General features: G+C 43.5%; 1 pseudogene; it reads right to left on the bottom strand.

Moving 5' to 3' along the window:
- Window positions 1–16830: 16830 nt before the first annotated feature.
- LOC144252392 (Golgi apparatus membrane protein TVP23 homolog B pseudogene) lies at window positions 16831–17256 on the bottom strand (annotated as a pseudogene).
- Between the last annotated feature and the right edge of the window lie 929 nt (window positions 17257–18185).

Below are 18185 nucleotides of genomic sequence, written 5' to 3'. Positions count from 1 at the left end.
CCAGAACTCTAAACCTAACCCTAAACCTAACCCTAACCCGAACCAGAACCCAAACCCTAAACCTAACCCTAAACCTAACCCTAACCCGAACCCGATCCCTATCCCTAACCCTAACCTAACCCTAACCCTAACCCTAACCCGAACCCGAACCCTAAACCTAACACTAACCCTGACCGTAAGCCTAACGCTACCCATAACCCGAATCCTAACCCTTACCCTAACCCTAAACCTAACCCTAACCCTAATGGGAAACCTAACCCTAACCCGATCCCTAAGCCTAACCCTAACCCTAACCCGAACACTAACCCTAACCTGAACCCGAACCCTAACTCTAACCCTAACCCTAACCCTAACCCTAAACCTAACCCCTAACCCTAACCCTAACCCTAACCCCTAACCCTAACCCAAAACTGAACCCGAACCCAAGGCCTAACCAGAATCCTAACCCTAACCCGATCCCTAACCATTACCCTAATCCTAACCCTAACCCTAACCCTAACCCTAACACTAACCCTAACCCTAACCCTAACCCTAACCCTAACCCTAACACTAACCCTAACCCTAACCCTAACCCTAAACCTAACCCCTAACCCTAACCCTAACCCTAACCCCTAACCCTAACCCAAAACTGAACCCGAACCCAAGGCCTAACCAGAATCCTAACCCTAACCCGATCCCTAACCATTACCCTAATCCTAACCCTAACCCTAACCCTAACCCTAACACTAACCCTAACCCTAACCCTAACCCTAACCCTAACCCTAACCCTAACCCTAACACTAACCCTAACCCTAACCCTACGCCCTAACTCTGACCCCTAACCGTTACTCTAACTCTAACCCAAACCCTAACCCTAATCCTAATCAGAACCCTAAACCTTACCCTAACCCAAACCCGAAAAAGAACCCTAACCCTAACAATAACCCTAAACCTAAACGGAACCCTAATACGAACCCGAAACCTAACCCTAACCCGAAACCTAACCCTAACCCTATCCCTAACCCTATCTCTAACCCTAACCCTAACCCTAACTCTAAACCTAACCCTAATCCGAACCCTAACCCTAACCCGAAAACGAAAACTAACCCTAACCCGAACCCTAACCCTAACCCTAACCCGAACCCTAACCCTAACCCTAACCCTAAACCTAACCACAACCCTAACCCTAACTCTAACCGTAACCCGAACCTGAACCCTAACCCTAATCCTAAACCGAACCCTAACCCTAAACCTAACCCTAAACCGAAAACTAACCCTAACCCGAAACCTAACTCTAACCCGAACCCGAACCCTAACCCTAATCCTAAACCGAACCTTAACCCTAAACCTAACCCTAAACCGAAAACTAACCCTAAACCGAAACTAACCCTAACCCGAAACCTAACCCTAACCCGAACCAGAACACTAACCCTAACACTAACCCTACCCCTAACCCTAACCATACCATAACCCTAACCCTAACCTGAACCCTAACACTAACCCTAACCGAACCCTAACCCTAACCCTAACCCTAACTCTAACCCGATTTCGATCCCTAACCCTAACACTAACCCTAACCGGAACCCGAACCCTAAACCTAAACCTAACCCGAACCCAAACCCGAACCCTAACTCTAACCCTAACCCTAATCCTAACCGCTAACCCTAACCAGAAACCGAACCCAAGGCCTAACCAGAATCCGAACCCTAACCCGATCCCTAACCATTACCCTAACCCTAAACCTAAACCTAACCCTAAACCTAACCCTAAACATAACCCTAACCAGAACACTAAACCTAACCCTAACCCTAACCCTAATCCGAACACTAACAATAACCCTAACCGTAACCCTAACACTAAACCCAACCCTAACCCTACGCCCTACCTCTGACCCCTAACCGTTACTCTAACTCTAACCCAAACCCTAACCCTAATCCTAATCCGATCCCTAACCCTTACCATAACCGGAACCCGAACCCGAACCATAAACCTAACCCTAACCCTATTCCTAACACTAATTCTAAACCTAACCCTAACCCTAACCCGAAACCTAACCCTAACCTGAACCCTAACACTAACCCTAACCCGAACCCTAACCCTAACCCTAACCCTAACTCTAAACCGACTTCGATCCCTAACCCTAACACTTACCTTAACCCGAACCCGAACCCTAACCGTAACCCGAACCGGAACCCGAACCCGAACCGGAACCCGAACCCGAACCCTAACCCTAACCCTAACCCTTTCCCGAACCCGAACCTGAATCCTAACCCTAAACCTAACCCGAAACCTAACAATAACCCTTACCCTAACCCTAACTCCTATAGCATAAGAATTAATATCAAGAATCAATAAATAGGATGGATTCAAGCTAAAAAGCTTTTTCTCAGCAAAAGAAACAATAAGTGAGGTGAATAGAGAGCCTACAGTTTGGGAACAAAGACATTCTTTGTTTTGTTTTAGTTTTTGTTTGTTTGGGTTTTTTTTTTTTTTTTGTGGTGGTTCTGAGGATTGAACACAGGGCCCTGTGCATGTGAGGCAAGCACTCTACCAACTGAGCTATATCCCCAGCCCAGCATTGTTTGAATTGTGAAGTCCAAAGATACAATGGTATTGAGGGCATACAAGGAGTCCTGGTGGAGGGTGACAGAGACACTTGCTCCCTGTCCGGCTCTGCCCTCACGGACACTGAGCAGGTCCTTCTTGTCTCCTACAAAAACTGAAGTGGAGCCACTAAAATCCAGAATTTCTGAATTGGTAGGGAACTAAAAGCCATCTTAGGCTAATGAGCTAGACAGTCACTTCTTAAGAGGGTTTTAAAAGGGTATCAAACAAATTTATTCTTAGTAAACTGAATACATATGAGCAGGTAAAAATCCAACAATACAGCAAACACAGCAGAATGGCTGCTTAGGGACAGGCAGATGGACAGGAGAGCTGACCCAAAAGGAAGATGAGGAAAAGCCACAAGGGCCCAGTGAAAGATCCATCTGGATCTCTGACTTCGCATAATGAAATATTATTTAAAGAGTAGACAATTTAGGTGACACTGTTGGCCAGAACAAACAGCAATAAAGTAGAAATGATTACAACATGTCAATCACATTTATCCCTTTGAGCACACAATGTGCACACAGCGTGCTGTGCACGTGATTTTATCCAGGTCCCAGATCCTCCAGACTGGCTTTCAGTGGTGATAAGCTGAAAGGCAGGAGTCTAAGCATTTCTTGAATGTCTACAACACAAAGTGGGGCCACCTGCAAACACTGCTCACAATCAGTGGGAAATTGTGCTGGCCCTTTTCTGCTCCTGTGCCCCATTTAGGGTGGAATTTTCCCCTCCCCCAAACCTGCATGTTTAAGTATTAGCCCCTCTTAGAATGCGGCTTATTGATTCCATCTGGAAATAGGCTCTTGCTGGTGCAATTCATTAAGACAAAGTCAAAGTGCAATAGGGCAGTCCTGATCCAATATGCCAGTAACCTCATTAGAAAAGGGAGTTTGTGCATGCATGGAGAGCACATTGCACTGAGGTCATGCTTGGGTGATTCTTCCACTGCCCAGGAGCTCCAAAGATGGCCAGCATACCATTGGAGACAGGAGGGAATTTGTCATGATCCTCAGAGGAGCAGGTCCCACCAACAACCTGATCTCTGAACTCCAAGAACTTGAGACAATGCATTTCTGTTGCTCAAACCGTCTGGTTTGTGTAATGTTTTTACAGCATCCCTATGAAATGAATATAAGCCTGCAATTTTCATTAATGAATGAAGAATAACAACTTGCACTGGCAGTAAGCTCATTGATCAGAGAGTTGCCTCTGCTTATGAACCAAGTGTGCACATGGAGGGCTTGGCCTCCTCACCTGGAAGCTACACAGCTACAGGATATTGCTCAGCCTGCAGAGCCTGGCACTTGGACATAGCCCTACCAGGGGCATCCAAGATGAGCTCATCTTGAGATCCTTAACTTCATTGTCTCTACAAAGACCCATTTCCAAATTAAGCCACATTCAAATGCTTCTGGTACAACACACACACACACACATACACACACACACACGAACACACACATGAGGCCATACCCAATCTACTACATTATCCAGGACCCAAGGTCATCTTTCATTCTCTTCTACCAGTGGGAAATAAAAGGTTATTCCTGTTCCCTGAGTGACCATAGGGGTGACTGGAAGATGAGCTAATGGAGTGGCAGAGGGCACCTTGGCTATCTGTGCCCTCAAGCAGCCTACATGTGTCTTGTTCCATCTTATGCCCAGCTGCCAGTGGACCACTTGCAGCTTACAAGAGAATGCCAGCAGGTTCATCCCTCTTGTGAACCAGAATGTTACAAAGCTGCAGCCCATCATGGACATGGCTACTAGGCTGATGCCTGAAGTTGGGAGTGACCTCTCAACCACAGCCCAGTAGACTGCCCGAGCAGCTTCTAAAATGATGTCTTTTCTTTGTGCCAACAGCTTGTCTATGTGCCTAAACCCTAAGGGCCTACGCTGTTGGAGGTGACATGAGCCACACATACAGCATGTTTTCCTACCATAGACATCTCCAGCCCAGAGTCTGTCAAATTGGGATGGGTGGACTGCTTGCTGGAACAGCCTGGACTTGCTGCAGATCTGTGTCCTACTTAGGGGTGCCCATGAAGCTGGACTTCCACATACTTGGTGTATGAGCATCTTTCTCAAGAATGCCATGCTCAACCTCCAGGAAGTGGGAGGTTGCTGGGTAGAACCTTGCTTGAGTTAGGACACCATCTATTTGACTTCTGCAGGGAGCAGGCTGGAGAGTCACATGTGGACAAAAGGCAGCCTCTGCCTCAGAGTGGTGGTCATCTTTGCCATCCCTCCAGGAGCACAGCATGGTGTCGTTAAACTGTCCTGGCAAGGCGTGGTGGTCAGAGAGAGGAGCAAGGCTCATTCTTGAGTAAGGGAAAGTTCTGACTTTGAACTGGAGAAGATCCAGGACTAGGTAACCATGGAGGGCACATGTTCTTTAAGTTGCCTGTTAAACTGATATTGAGATTTGCAGCTCAGTACCTTTGTGGACTCTGACTCAGTGAGGGTGACTGCTGCTGTTGCTTGGTCAATGTGTGGCCAGATATTGAAGCTTGTTGTTATAAATCAAGAGGCCCCCCCCTTTTTTAGTTGTACACAGTATCTTTATTTGTTTATTTATTTTTATGTGGTGTTGAGGATCGAACCCAGGGCCTCGCACATGCCAGGCAAGCACTCTACCTCTGAGCCACAACCCCAGCCTTTCAAGAGCCCTTCTTGTAAGGGTTCTGACTGTGGGGAAGCATAATCATATGATTGTCACAATAGGTACAAAGAAAGCATTTGGCAAAATACAGCAACATGAAGATCATTCTCAAAACACTAGAAAAACAACATTGTAAAAGCTATCTATGGTAAGCCCAAGGCCAACATCATTCTAAATGGAGAAAAATTGAAAGCATTTCCTCCAAAAATTGGAACAAGCCAGAGATGCCTTCTTTCATCCCTTCTATTCAACATAGCCCTTGAAACTCTAGCTAGAGTAATCAGACAGACAAAAGAAATTAAAGAAGTATTCATAGGAAAAGGAGAACACAAACTATCACTACTTGCCAATGACATAATTCTATATTTAGAAGATCCAAAAATCCCACCAGAAAAACTTTTATACCTAATAAATGAATTCAGAAAAATAGCAGGATATAAAAATCAATACCCATAAATCAAGTGCATTTCCATACTAAGTTATGAATACACTGCAAGAGAAATTAGTAAAAACACTCCACTCACAATAGCCTCAATAAATAGACAAATAAATAAATAAAGTACATGGGAATCGACCTAACAAAAGAGGTGAAGGACCTCTATAAAGAAAACTACAGAATACTAAAGAAAGAAATTGAAGAAAACCTCAGAAGTTGAAAAGATCTCCCATGATTTTGGATAGGCAGAACTAATATAGTCCAAATGGCCAAACTACCAAAACTTTTATACAGATTCAATGCAATTCATATTAAAATCCCAATGGCATTCTTCATAGGACTAGAAAAAGCAATCATAAAATTCATTTGGAAACATAAGAGACCCAGAATAGCCAAAGCAATCCTTAGCAAGAAGAGTGAAGCAGAAGGCATCACAATATCAGACCTTAAACTATACTACAGAGCAACAGTCACAAAAATGGCATGGTATTGGTACAAAAATAGACATGTAGACCAATGGTACAAAATAGAAGACACAGAGACAAAAACCACATAAATATGGTTATTTCATACTAGACAAAAACATACATTGGAGAAAAGATAGACTCTTCAATAAATGGTGCTGGGAAAACTGGAAATCCATTCATAGCTAAATGAAATTAAGCCTCTATCTTTCACCCTGCACAAAAATCAACTCAAAGCGGATCAAAGCCTTACACACTAGAATAGATACCTTGCACCTAATAGAAGAAAAAGTAGGCCCAAATTTTCATGATGGTGGCTTAGGATCTGACTTCCTTAAGAAGACTCCCAAAGTGCAAGCAGTAAAATCAAGAATCAATAAATGGCATGGATTCAAACTAAAACACTTCTTCTCAGTAAAGGAAACAATCAATAATGTAATGAGAGAGCCTACAGAATTGGAGAAAGTCTTTACCACATGTACCTCAGATAGAGCACTAATCTCCAGGACATATATAAAGAACTCAAAAAACTTAACACCCTAAAAACAAATAATCCAATCAATAAATTGGCTAAGGAACTGAAAAGACACTTCACAGAAGAAGAAATATAATCCATTAACAAACAAATGAAAAAGAAATGTAAATCAAAACTACTATAAGATTTCATCTAAATCAGATGGCAATTATCAAGAATACAAGCAATAATAAGTGTTGGCAGAGATGTGGGGGAAAGGACACACTCATACATTGCTGGTGGAACTGCAAATTGGGACAACCACTATGGAAAGCAGTATGGAGATTCCTCAGAAAACTCAGAATTGAAACACCATTTGACCCAGCTATCCCATTCCTCATTTTATACCTTAAGGACTTAAAATCAGCATACCACAGTGATGCAGCCACATCAGTGTTTATTGCAGCTCAATTCACAATAGCTAAACAATGAAACCAACTTAGATGCCCTTCAACCAATGAATGGATAAAGAGAATTGATACATATACACAATGGAAAATTATTCAGCCATAAAGAAGAATGAAATTATGGCATTTGCAGATAACTGGTGGAACTAGAGAATATCATGCTAAGGGAAATGAGCCAATTCCTCCAAACAAAAGCTGAACATTATCTCTGATAAGCATATACTGATTCATAGTGGGGTGGGGAGGTAGGGAAGAATGAAGAAACTTTGGTTTGTGTAGAGGACTGTGAAGGAAGGTTATGACTTCAGGGATGGAAAGGACAGTAAAATGAGTCATACATAATTACCCTATGTACATCTATGATTATACAACTGGAGTGACTCTGCACCATGTACAACCAGAAGAAAGAGAAAGTGTGCTCCATTTGTGTACAATATGTCAATATGCCACATATAACTAATTTGAACAAATAAAATAAATAAATAGATGAGGTAGAACCACAAGGCAGGTTAGTACACACCTAAAATCCCAATGACTCTACAGGCTGAGGGAGAAGAGCTCAAGTTTGAGGCCAACCTCATCAATGTAGCAAAATCTTTTCTTAGAATAAAAAAAAAATTAAAGAGAACTGAGGATGTAGCTCTGTGGAAAATATCCCTGGGTAAAATCCCAAGTTTAAAAAAAAAGAAAGAAAAATAGGTGGGGTCTTTAAGAGGTGATCAAAGCAATCAAAGCTTCATCCTTATGTAGGGTTGATCCACATGAGAGCTTTGTCATTGTGCAGGGTTGATCTATTTAGAGCTTTGTCCTTGTGCACGCTTGATCCATTCATATCCTGAACAGATTAATGAGTTTATTGGTTAACTTGAGAAGGGTTGATCCATCTATACCATGAGCAGATTAATGGACTTATGAGCTATCTTGAGAGTGAGGATGCTATAGAAACCAGCTATCTGGAGAATCCCAGTCCCTTCCCTCACTATATGATGTACTGAGCCACCTCAGCATTCTGCCAGCAAAAAAGGCCGTCACTAGATTCAGCCCTTTAATCTTGGACCAGAACCTTGAGCCAAATAAACTTCTTTTCTTTATAATTAAAAAAAAAACAAACAACATTTCATCTGAAACATGAATAAAATATAAAGGCTATGAGAGCTCTTAACTTCTTTTTTTGTGGAAAAAATGGCAAAATCATATTCCACATTTTCAGCCTTTAAACAAACCAGGCTCTGCTTTACTTTCCAAAAATACATTTAAATTCCCGTCCCAGTATAAAGAGTAACACAAAATTTTATGTATATCTTATTGATAACAGGTTACCCTTATCCAGTTATAAAACATTAAATATCATAAATAAATATCAATCAAATTTGTTATTTTTATATAAACCTGAAACAGACAATTGCTACACACAGTTTTAGTTTAGAGAACATCATCTTGGTAAAGGGCTCTACCAAGTCTTACATTTTAAAAGGCTTGTATTCTGTAAGAACATGAATATATCCAAAATATGAAAAAGCTAGTAATGGTTAGTGTCACAATTAACTGTTTAACTTTAAAGTAAAATTTAGAATCCATAGTGTATAAAAATTATAATCACGGGTTTGCATGTTATCAGGACTAGCAAAAGTGAAAGGATAGCTTTCAATCTCTTAAAAATTTAGGAAACACTGTTAATAATCAGAAACAGACATAGTTAAAACAGATATAAGCCAGGTTTTTAAATGGCAGTGTGGCCCTTTTATGTCAGATACAATGTAGGAAAGAAAACACTTATTTGTTACTACATTGCCCAGAGTCCTCAGGAGTGGCTAGTGAGAATGTGGCCAGCAGCTCTCAGGAGGCTCTGGGGCAAGAGCTGCAAAGGTTATGATGGCCTGTGCTACCCAGAATCCTTCAGGACCTGCAGTTCCTACAGCCCTCTGCATTGAGGGCAGCATGGACCAAATGACAGACTGGATGACCAGAGCCCTAAGGGACCTGCAGCTTGCAGAGAACTCTACAGTGAGGTCAATGTGGGCAGAATGACAAACTGTGCTTCTCATATGCCTTGGGTGCCTGCTGTTCCCAGGAGCTTCTGGGTTGAGGGCTGCAAAGGTAGAACACCAGGCTCAATGCAGGGTATGTCTTCACTGCATATAACTCACAAAAGTTTCTTTGATGAGAGCTTTAGTACCTACACTCTCCAGGGTACCAGGGAAAGCATGGGTCTGCAGTTCTTGTGGTCCTCCCAGTAGGGCTGTGCAGGCAAACACTAATCTACATTATCCAGAATCCTCATGAGCTGTGCCTTCCTCTGTGGTGATCAAATCATTAGCCTACATTACTTGCAATCCTCAGGGGCTATAGCTCCCAGAACCCTCTGTGGTGAATGGGCAAAATACAGGACTATGTTACCCACAAATCTTAGTTCCAGCATCTCCCAGGATCCTCTGTCATGAGAATTGTAGGAAACAGAACTTAACTATACTACCCAGAATCATTTAAGGGACATGTTGCCTGGGTGAGCATGTGGCCTGCAACTCCTAGAGGCCTCCACAGCAAAGGCTGTTCATGCTAAAGGTCAGATTACACTACCCATAATTCCTGGGGATACCCTGATTACTGTGAAGCCTAGAGTCCAAGAACCCTCCACAGTGAGGTCTGCATTACCAAGGCAAGCATGTGGCTTGCATTTATCCTGGCCCTCACAGGAGGAACACAAGCAAAACACTGACTTACATTACCCAGAATCCTCAGGAAACTGCAGCCCCCAAAATATTCTGTGGTGAGGGCTGCGGGGTAGAGAACTGAACTACACTACTCAGAATTCTTGGAGATGCCCAGGTGCCTGGGTGGCCTGACACTCAGAGGCCTCCACAGTGAGAGCTGTGCAGGCTGAAGGCAAGAATACACTACCAGAATGCCCCAGGGCCTGCAGCTCCCAGACACCTACCTCTTGAGGACTGCATGGGCAAGATTTGTATTGCACCACCCAGACTCCTCAAGGGTGTCCAGGCAGGGTTGTGGTGTGCTGATACTGGGAGCCTTGATGGTGAGGTCCACTTAGGTAGGATGCTCTGCACTGCCCAGAATAATCAATAGCCTGCAGCTCTAGACCTCTTAGGTCAGGAATGCTTGAGCAAAGTGGACTACAATACACAGAATTCCTGGGGCCTCAGAGCTCTGAAAAGCAACTATAGTGTGGGCTGCACCAACCCAGCACCAGGCTACAATGTCCATGATCCTGGGGGTTCTGAAGCTCCCAGATGCCTCTGTAGTGAAGGCTGCATGGGATATGAGGGTAATTCTGCTACTTGAAGTTCCCTATAGGCTTCTGGAGTGAGGGCAACATGAGGAGGAGCTCCACATCCCCACACACGTGACCCATAGTACCCTCAAGCTGCGTGTATCCCAGAGATACACGCAGCTCAGTCTCCACTGCCAGGGTCCTCCAGGGCACTTGAGATAGCATGTGGCACACAGCTCTGATGATCCTGCCTGGTGATGGCTGTGTGGGCAGAACACCAAATTAGACTGTCAAGAATCTCTGGGAATAACTGCAACTCCCAGAGGCATTCATGGTGAGAGCTGGGAAACAAGGAAAGATAATTCAATCTAGAATGCCCCAGGGAAAGGGGTGCACCTTGCAGCTCCCGGAGGCTGCTGGGGGGTCGTGTGAGCTCAGGGTCTCACAACCTTGAAAGCAGTCAACATGGGCTGGGATTTAACTGCTTTTCTTAAGACCCATGACGTTAAAATTTGGCAGTCCTTGGCTACATCACTCAGTCACTTGTCTACACTTCGCAGAGGCCTCTGTGTTGACCTGCTTTTGGCCTTCTGCCCTTGGGCACAAGAGTGAAGTGTTCAGGGTCTCCCTGCAGGTGCTCATGTCTGTTCCTCAGCCTGCCTGGCCCCTGGCTACAGCAGTGCGTGCCTCGGTTGAGTCCAGGGACCCGGGTCTCAGTCTCTTGGCCTCCCTTTTCTCTTCTCCTGAGATTCCACTTCTGGTGATGGCACAAATAAACACAGCCAGACTTAGTTAAAGAAGTGGGAATAGATCCTATTCAATAATAGCTGAGGCTACAGAAAGGCACTGAGTGAAATAAGAAAGACTAGCCACCCTACTACCACTGCAGGTTAGCAGAAGCCTGCACTAGGCGTGGCCATCAGGGAGTGGTGTCTGTGCACATGAGCAGAGTCTGGCACTGGGCGTGGCCATCAGGGAGTGATGCCCAGTGTATGAGCAGAGTCTCGCACTGGGCGGGGTCAGCAGGGGACAGTGGCTCATGGTTCCATCTTTGTCCTCCCTTCTTCAGGGTGAGGACTAGAGCTCTTGTCTCAGGAAAAACTGCCAGTGTGCTGGGTCAACCACCAGGGAGCGGCAGATGGGCCGGCCTCGGGGATACACGCAGCTTGAGGGTACTATGGGTCACGTGTGTGGGGATGTGGAGCTCCTCCTCAGACCTGCTTTGGCTCTGAGGAGGTCCTCCTAGCTCGAGGCCGCTGGGTCCTCCGTGTGTGTCAGGGCTGAGGAGATACTCCCAGGTCAGGACGCTGGGTCCTCCGTGTGTGCCTCAGGTCTGAGGAGATACTCCCAGGTCGGGACGCTGGGTCCTCTGTGTGCCTCATGTCTGAGGAGGCCCTCCCAGTTCGGGGACGCTGGGTCCTCTGTGTGTTCCTCAGGTCTGAGGAGGCCCTCCCAGCTCCGGGACCCTGGGTCCTCCAAATGCTTGGGGTCTGAGGAGTTCCCCCACCTCAGGGACCCTGGAACCTTCGTGTGCCTCATGTCTGAGGAGGCCCTCCCAGCTCCTCTGGGACCCTGGGTCCTGGGTGTGCGTCGGGTCTGAGGAGATCCCCCAGCTCGGGGACCCTGGGTCCTTCGTGTGTCTCAGGTCTGAGAAGGTCCTCCCAGCTCAGGGACCCTGGGTTCTTCGTGTGCATGGGGTCTGAGGAGGTCTTCCCAGCTCGGAGACGCTGAGTCCTCTGTGTGTGCCTCGGGTATGAGGAGTTCCTCCCAGCTTGGGGACCCAGGGTCCTCTGTGTGCCTTGGGTCTGAGGAGGTACTCCCAGCTCAGGGACCCTGGGTCCTGGGTGTGCGTCAGGTCTGAGGAGATGCCCCAGCTCGGGGACCCTGGGTCCTGGGTGTGCGTCAGGTCTGAGGAGATCCCCCAGCTCGGGGACCCTGGGTCCTTTGTGTGCCTGGGGTATGAGGAGATACTCCCAGCTCGGGGACCCTGGGACCTCCATGTGCCTCATGTCTGAGGAGGCCCTCCCAGTTCGAGGACCCTGGGTCCTCCGTGTGTGCCTCGGGTCTGAGGAGGCCCTCCCAGCTCAGGGACCCTGGGTCCTCTGTGTGCGTCGGGTCTGAGGAGATCCCCCAGCTCAGGGACCCTGGGTCCTCCGACTGCGTTAGGTCTCAGGAGGTCCTCCCAGCTCAGGGACCCTGGGTTCTTCATGTGCATGGGGTCTGAGGAGGTCTTCCCTGCTCGGAGATGCTGAGTCCTCTGTGTGTGCCTCGGGTCTGAGGAGTTCCTCCCAGCTCGGGGACCCAGGGTCCTCTGTGTGCCTTGGGTCTGAGGAGGTACTCCCAGCTCGGGGACCCTGGGTCGGTGGTGTGCCTCGGGTCTGAGGAGGTAGTCCCAGCTCGGGGACCCTGGGTCAGTGGTGTGCCTGGTGTCTGAGAATCCTCCCAGTTCAGGGACCCTGGGTCCTCTGTGTGCCTTGGATCTGAGGAGATATTCCCAGCTTGGATACGCTAGGTCCTCAGTGTGCCTGGGATCTGAGGAGATAATCCCAGCTCAGGGAACCTGGGTATGCCATGTACCTTGGGTCTCCCAGCTCGGGGACCCTGGGTCCTCCATGTGCCTCCTGTCTGAAGCAATACTCCACCAGCTCGGCACCCTAGGTTCTCTGAGCACCTCTGGTCTGAGAAGGTAACTCCTAACTTGGGTACCCTGGTGGGTCACATGTATGGGACGGAGAGTTGCCTTCTTCTCAGCAGACTCAAGCATACTCCCACCTTGGGGACAATGTGGTTCATGTGTATGGGGACTTGTAGTTTCCTCTTAGAGCAGACTCAGGAATACTCCCAGCTTGGGGACACTTTGTGTTGTGTCTACAGGGACTTTAGGGTCCCTTCTCTTTAGCCTCAGTGAGACTCACAGCTTGGGGACACTGTGGATCAAGGCTATTACTCTGTTCTAAGACCAGCTGCGGGTCAAGGCTATAGGGACACCTAGAGCTCCATTCTTTTCAGACCATCCTCAGGCAGATGCCTGTCTTGGAGACACTGTGGGTCACGTGTGTAGGGTCATCCAGAACTCCCTTCTCCTCAGAGCAACCTCAGAGGGATGCCTCGCTTGGGGACACTGAGTCATATCTACAGGGATACTCTTCTCAGACTAGCCTTAGAGATATCCTGGTTTGAGGATTCTGTGGGTCATGTCTATAGGCATTCCCAGAGCAGCCTCAGAGAGATTTTCCAGAAACTTCTGGATAAATAGGCGGCAGGTGAGAAAAAGGTGGGAAGTGGGAAGAGAAAGCAGATTCACTCCCTGTGCCCATTTGAGAGCTGAGGATGGAGCCTTGCTCTCCTTCATTATTTCAGCAAGGTTTACTTTGGGGAAACATCCCTTCAAGAGGCTCTGATTACTAGTCATCAAAACATGGCTACTTGGATGATTTCTGGCACAGAGGGAGGAGGAATTGTTCTAACTGCTTATTTTTACTGTATTAAAGCAGGAAAAATATTAAAAAATGGAAAAGTAGATGTATGAAACCCACAAGGTTATTTAAGTTAAATATGTTATTTCTAATAAGCCAGAATTTGTGAAAAAATAATTCATGGATTTTATGGAACTAAATTAATCAAAATTTTGATTGAGAATACATTTTGTCTTTGGTTGAGCAAGTCAGTTTATTTGGCAGTGTATTTGTAATGGTATGCTAAATACTGTGTTGACATTCTACATCTGCTGAAATATCTTGACTATATAATGCTTTGGTATTAGACCACAAAGTTAATTGAGGAAATTAATTTTAATTAATTGAAGTATTTATTTTAAGTAATGATTTCATTCTTTCCTCCTAGATCATGAACATTTTAAGTAAATCCAGAATTTGTTAAAAGTCAGTTAACACTCAACCGTGGACCCCTATGTTCCTGGTTTTTGTCTCAATGGGAGATCTGTAAGCATCATTTTAAACTTTTTAAGTTGATTGAGCATTCATAGTTTTCTTATTTTAATCTTTTATTAAAGTGTTTTTTTACTAGGAAATTACCCATTCCCTCTAGGTTTCCAATTTTATGTAGTAGGTTTCTGCAGTTTGATTTTTAATTTCTTCTCTAACTTTGAACTTCTGCTATTTTTATCAACAATATTTTTAAATATACTTTTTCTTTACCTTGTTTTGATTGAATTATCTTGTCTGACAGTTCTCATTATTTCAAAAAGTTTTAATTATCATTTTCTTATTAAGGTCTTTGGGACAGTTTGTGTAACTTGGTGGCAGATAACTTGATTAACATGTGAGAGTCCCTGGGTTCCATTTCAGCACCAGACAATATGTCTTTGACAGGACCCAAGTGTCAGGGGAATTGTTCAAAGTATTATGTATTTACACACACACACACACACACACACACACACACACACACACACACACAGAGATATTTTCCAAATTGGGTTGAAATTATTCTAAGCAAAATTTGCTAATCAATTTTATAGAAAGAAAGAGGATGGTGATATTTTAAAATTCCACCTATTGATATTACGTGACATTTCAGCTTAAAACCACTGAAATAATTACAGTGTGTAAGAGAAAAGTCAATAGATTCTTTTAAAAAAACAGATACATTTACCAAAAATAGACTTTTTTAAACAGACATTTTCTACTTTTTCAAATTTAGAAAGCATATTTGAATATCTTATTAAAGTCTTACATTCATCAAGTAGTTAGTTTCTCTTACTCCTTGCAAGCAAGGGAATTGACCTTCTAATAAGCATGCTTTATATATTGTCAGAAGTTCTTTTTGGAGAACTCTATTAAGTGTTTCTCATATATTCAAAACATCACTTAAAAGCATGCCAGTGACCTTTTGATTTCATCAATCTTAATTTCTTTTGAAATAATGTGTGTATACATTAGTACTTACTAAATATTACTTTGTGTAGGAAATCACGTGATTTCATTTTATATAAATGCTGGTGCTCTATATTATATATTAATGATTTCAAAATATGAGTTGGGTATAACTCATATTTTGAAATCATTTAAAACATACATACACTTTTTACCATATTTTAATGAAGTAATATAAGTGGAGACTAGACATGTTAATATCATGAGCTGAAAAATAATTAAATATAGTTGAATTATTTTGGGGTATTCAACATAATGGTTTCCACCTTTTTCTATAAATGCCCCAGTTGTCTCATATTATATGCTTGGTTTGGAGTATTCTTTTAAATTTATTTATGGTGATGAGAATTAAGCTGATAACCTTGACTATGTTAGGCAAGCAATGAATTTCAGCCCTTTTAAAATATTATGTTGAGACAGGATTTTGCTAAGTTCCTGAGGTATTGAGGCTGGCTTCAAACTTTGTGATCCTCCTGCTTCAGTCTACAAAATAGCTGTGATTACAGTTCAAAGTGCCTAGTATGGCCTAGAGAACTTTATGTCATTATCATGTTTCTAATTTCTTTTTTTCACTCCAATACACATTTATTCAACTAAAACAAAACATCTTTAAACATATTTTAACAATGTACAAATACATTTACAACATAATCTGCTGATTAAAAGACTCCAACAAAGTTTGAAGTATCTCAACAGAATTTACAACTGCCTACAATAATTTGTAGATTGGTTTAGTTTACAGTTAAATATATTGCCTTGTTTAAGAAAAATTATTAATACAAATGTATGATTTACAATATCCCCATTATAGCAAGAAAAAATAGATTCATAAAATGTCTTTAGGTATTTATTATGCCAAGTATTTAAATGATTATTTTTACTATGACATAAGAATAATATTAATTTAGTACTAAAAGATTTTATTAGTCCAGAGACCACTGAAGAGTTTCCAGGAAGTTGCAAAATAAAATATGACTATCCTTTCTATGAAATAAATAGAACAGCAGCAATCCCTGGGTATCCCTTAAACATAAACTATAAAGATTCCATTTATTATTTAGACCTTAAGTATAAAAATAAAAGAAAATTTTAGAAACTAGTTTCACTTGTGCATGTCTAAGGTAAACAATTTCAACATGAAGTATATATTTAATATTAACAATTTTTTTAACTCATACACAAACCAAGTGTTTACTCTTAATCATGAAATCAACTTATTTCTGAAAATAACCTATAGAAATAATATGTAAACACACATACCTTTGAGATAGATTAAGAACATCCTATATTCTATGGATCAAAGTGCAAATATCTCTGTAACATATGTAAACTAACACATTAATTTGGGATATACGGATACATTACTATATGCATACATATGTACACCATAAAATAAATTCTGACAATGTTCTTAATGATATCATACTTCCCAGCCTCAAATACTAGAAAAAGAAAATTAAAACTTTGTTTAAAAAAAAAGAAAACAGTTTTTATAGTAACTTTGCAAGTGAAAACAAAACAAACAAACAAAAATCAATGCTCCTTTTTACACTGGACTGAGCTCTAAACAATTCATAATCAAGAATCTCTTCAGCCATTCCCCAATATCACAGAAAACATAATTTTCTTTCTATTCAAGAAGTCTGTTCATTTCTGGTGTTTTGTCTTAAAAACTGCATTCCAACATACCAGGTAGCCATGCTGGTTAAATTCTTCTGGCTGCCCACTTGCACCTAATGTAACCATACAGGTTGGCACCCTGTAGCACCACACCCATGGTAACCATGCCAACCATTTTACTCTGAGGGAGAAGAGAGCACTAAAGGCAAATATCACCCACATCACTGGACAGGCAATTAGTCCTAAGCAAAAGATTCTTGATTCAGCTTCTGAAACAGTTTTATTCTCCTGAGGAGATGCCTTCCTGGACTCAAACACCCAATGACTCTTTCCATCCTCATCAATATGATTCCACCACCCAAGGCCTACCATCAGTCTCTACCTGTGACATTCTTCACTGCCCAAAAGTCACGTGACAACAACAAGATAATTGTCACCATACAAGCAATAAAGCTGCTGCTGAGCAATTCACAGAGAAGATAGACTATAATGGCACAGACTCAGAAGAACAAATGGAAAAATGATGCCACTGGATGTCGGATTTTAGATTTTCTTGGCCTATTAGTTGTCTCTTCTTCTGCATCAAACAATGAAACATCTTCAGTGTCATCATTGCTGTCCTGAGTGTAAGGCTCTGCCAGCGTCTCCTATTCCTACATGATTGCAGGGTACCCCTACAGGGCAGGTCACAAGGGAGCTGAAGAGGTGCCCGGAGGCTGCACCCCTTTCACTTCCTCGAGTGCATGAAGTGCAAGATGGGCAGAGGAAAAAGACCACCAGCACCCCACCCACCACACAGAGCATTTCTGCAGCCCAACATCAGATCCGCCCAGGGCTTGGCGTTGGTTGAGGATGGGCTTCTCCTCTCCACACCCCCAAGCTTCCTGAACTCCTGGGTCACTCCTCCTATGAGGGCCTCGGAGCACCCAGATCACCTCCACAACAACTACCCTTGGTCCTCCATCCTTCCCGCCCACTCAGCTCTTCCTCAAGACGGACAGCCAGAGGGGACACAACACAACCACCCCTGTGCGCCCGGCTCACTCCACAAACCCTGCAGGAGGGACCCTTCCACCCGCCAAGCCTAGGCCAGCCGCTCTCCGTGCCCACAGCCCCTCACCTCATGTTTCTAATTTCTTAATAATTTTCTAATCTATATTATAGACATTTTCTCCTTCTAAATGGTCATCAAAGTTTTTTTATTGTTCTGAGAGGATATTTAACGTGAATATACTTTATGATGTGACACCTCTGGTCACAATAGGCTATTTCTATTGTAAGAGTATTTTGATTCTTAACTGTTTTTCAGACTTAACATTTTCCTAAGAGTGGTGATTGTTCACTTTCTATTTGATTACACAAATAAGGC

This window comes from Urocitellus parryii, unplaced genomic scaffold, assembly GCF_045843805.1.
Source record: "Urocitellus parryii isolate mUroPar1 unplaced genomic scaffold, mUroPar1.hap1 Scaffold_422, whole genome shotgun sequence".
NCBI lineage: Eukaryota > Metazoa > Chordata > Mammalia > Rodentia > Sciuridae > Urocitellus > Urocitellus parryii.
The sequence above is the reverse complement of the archived record's forward strand: the minus strand, read 5'-3'. Positions and strand labels throughout refer to the sequence as shown.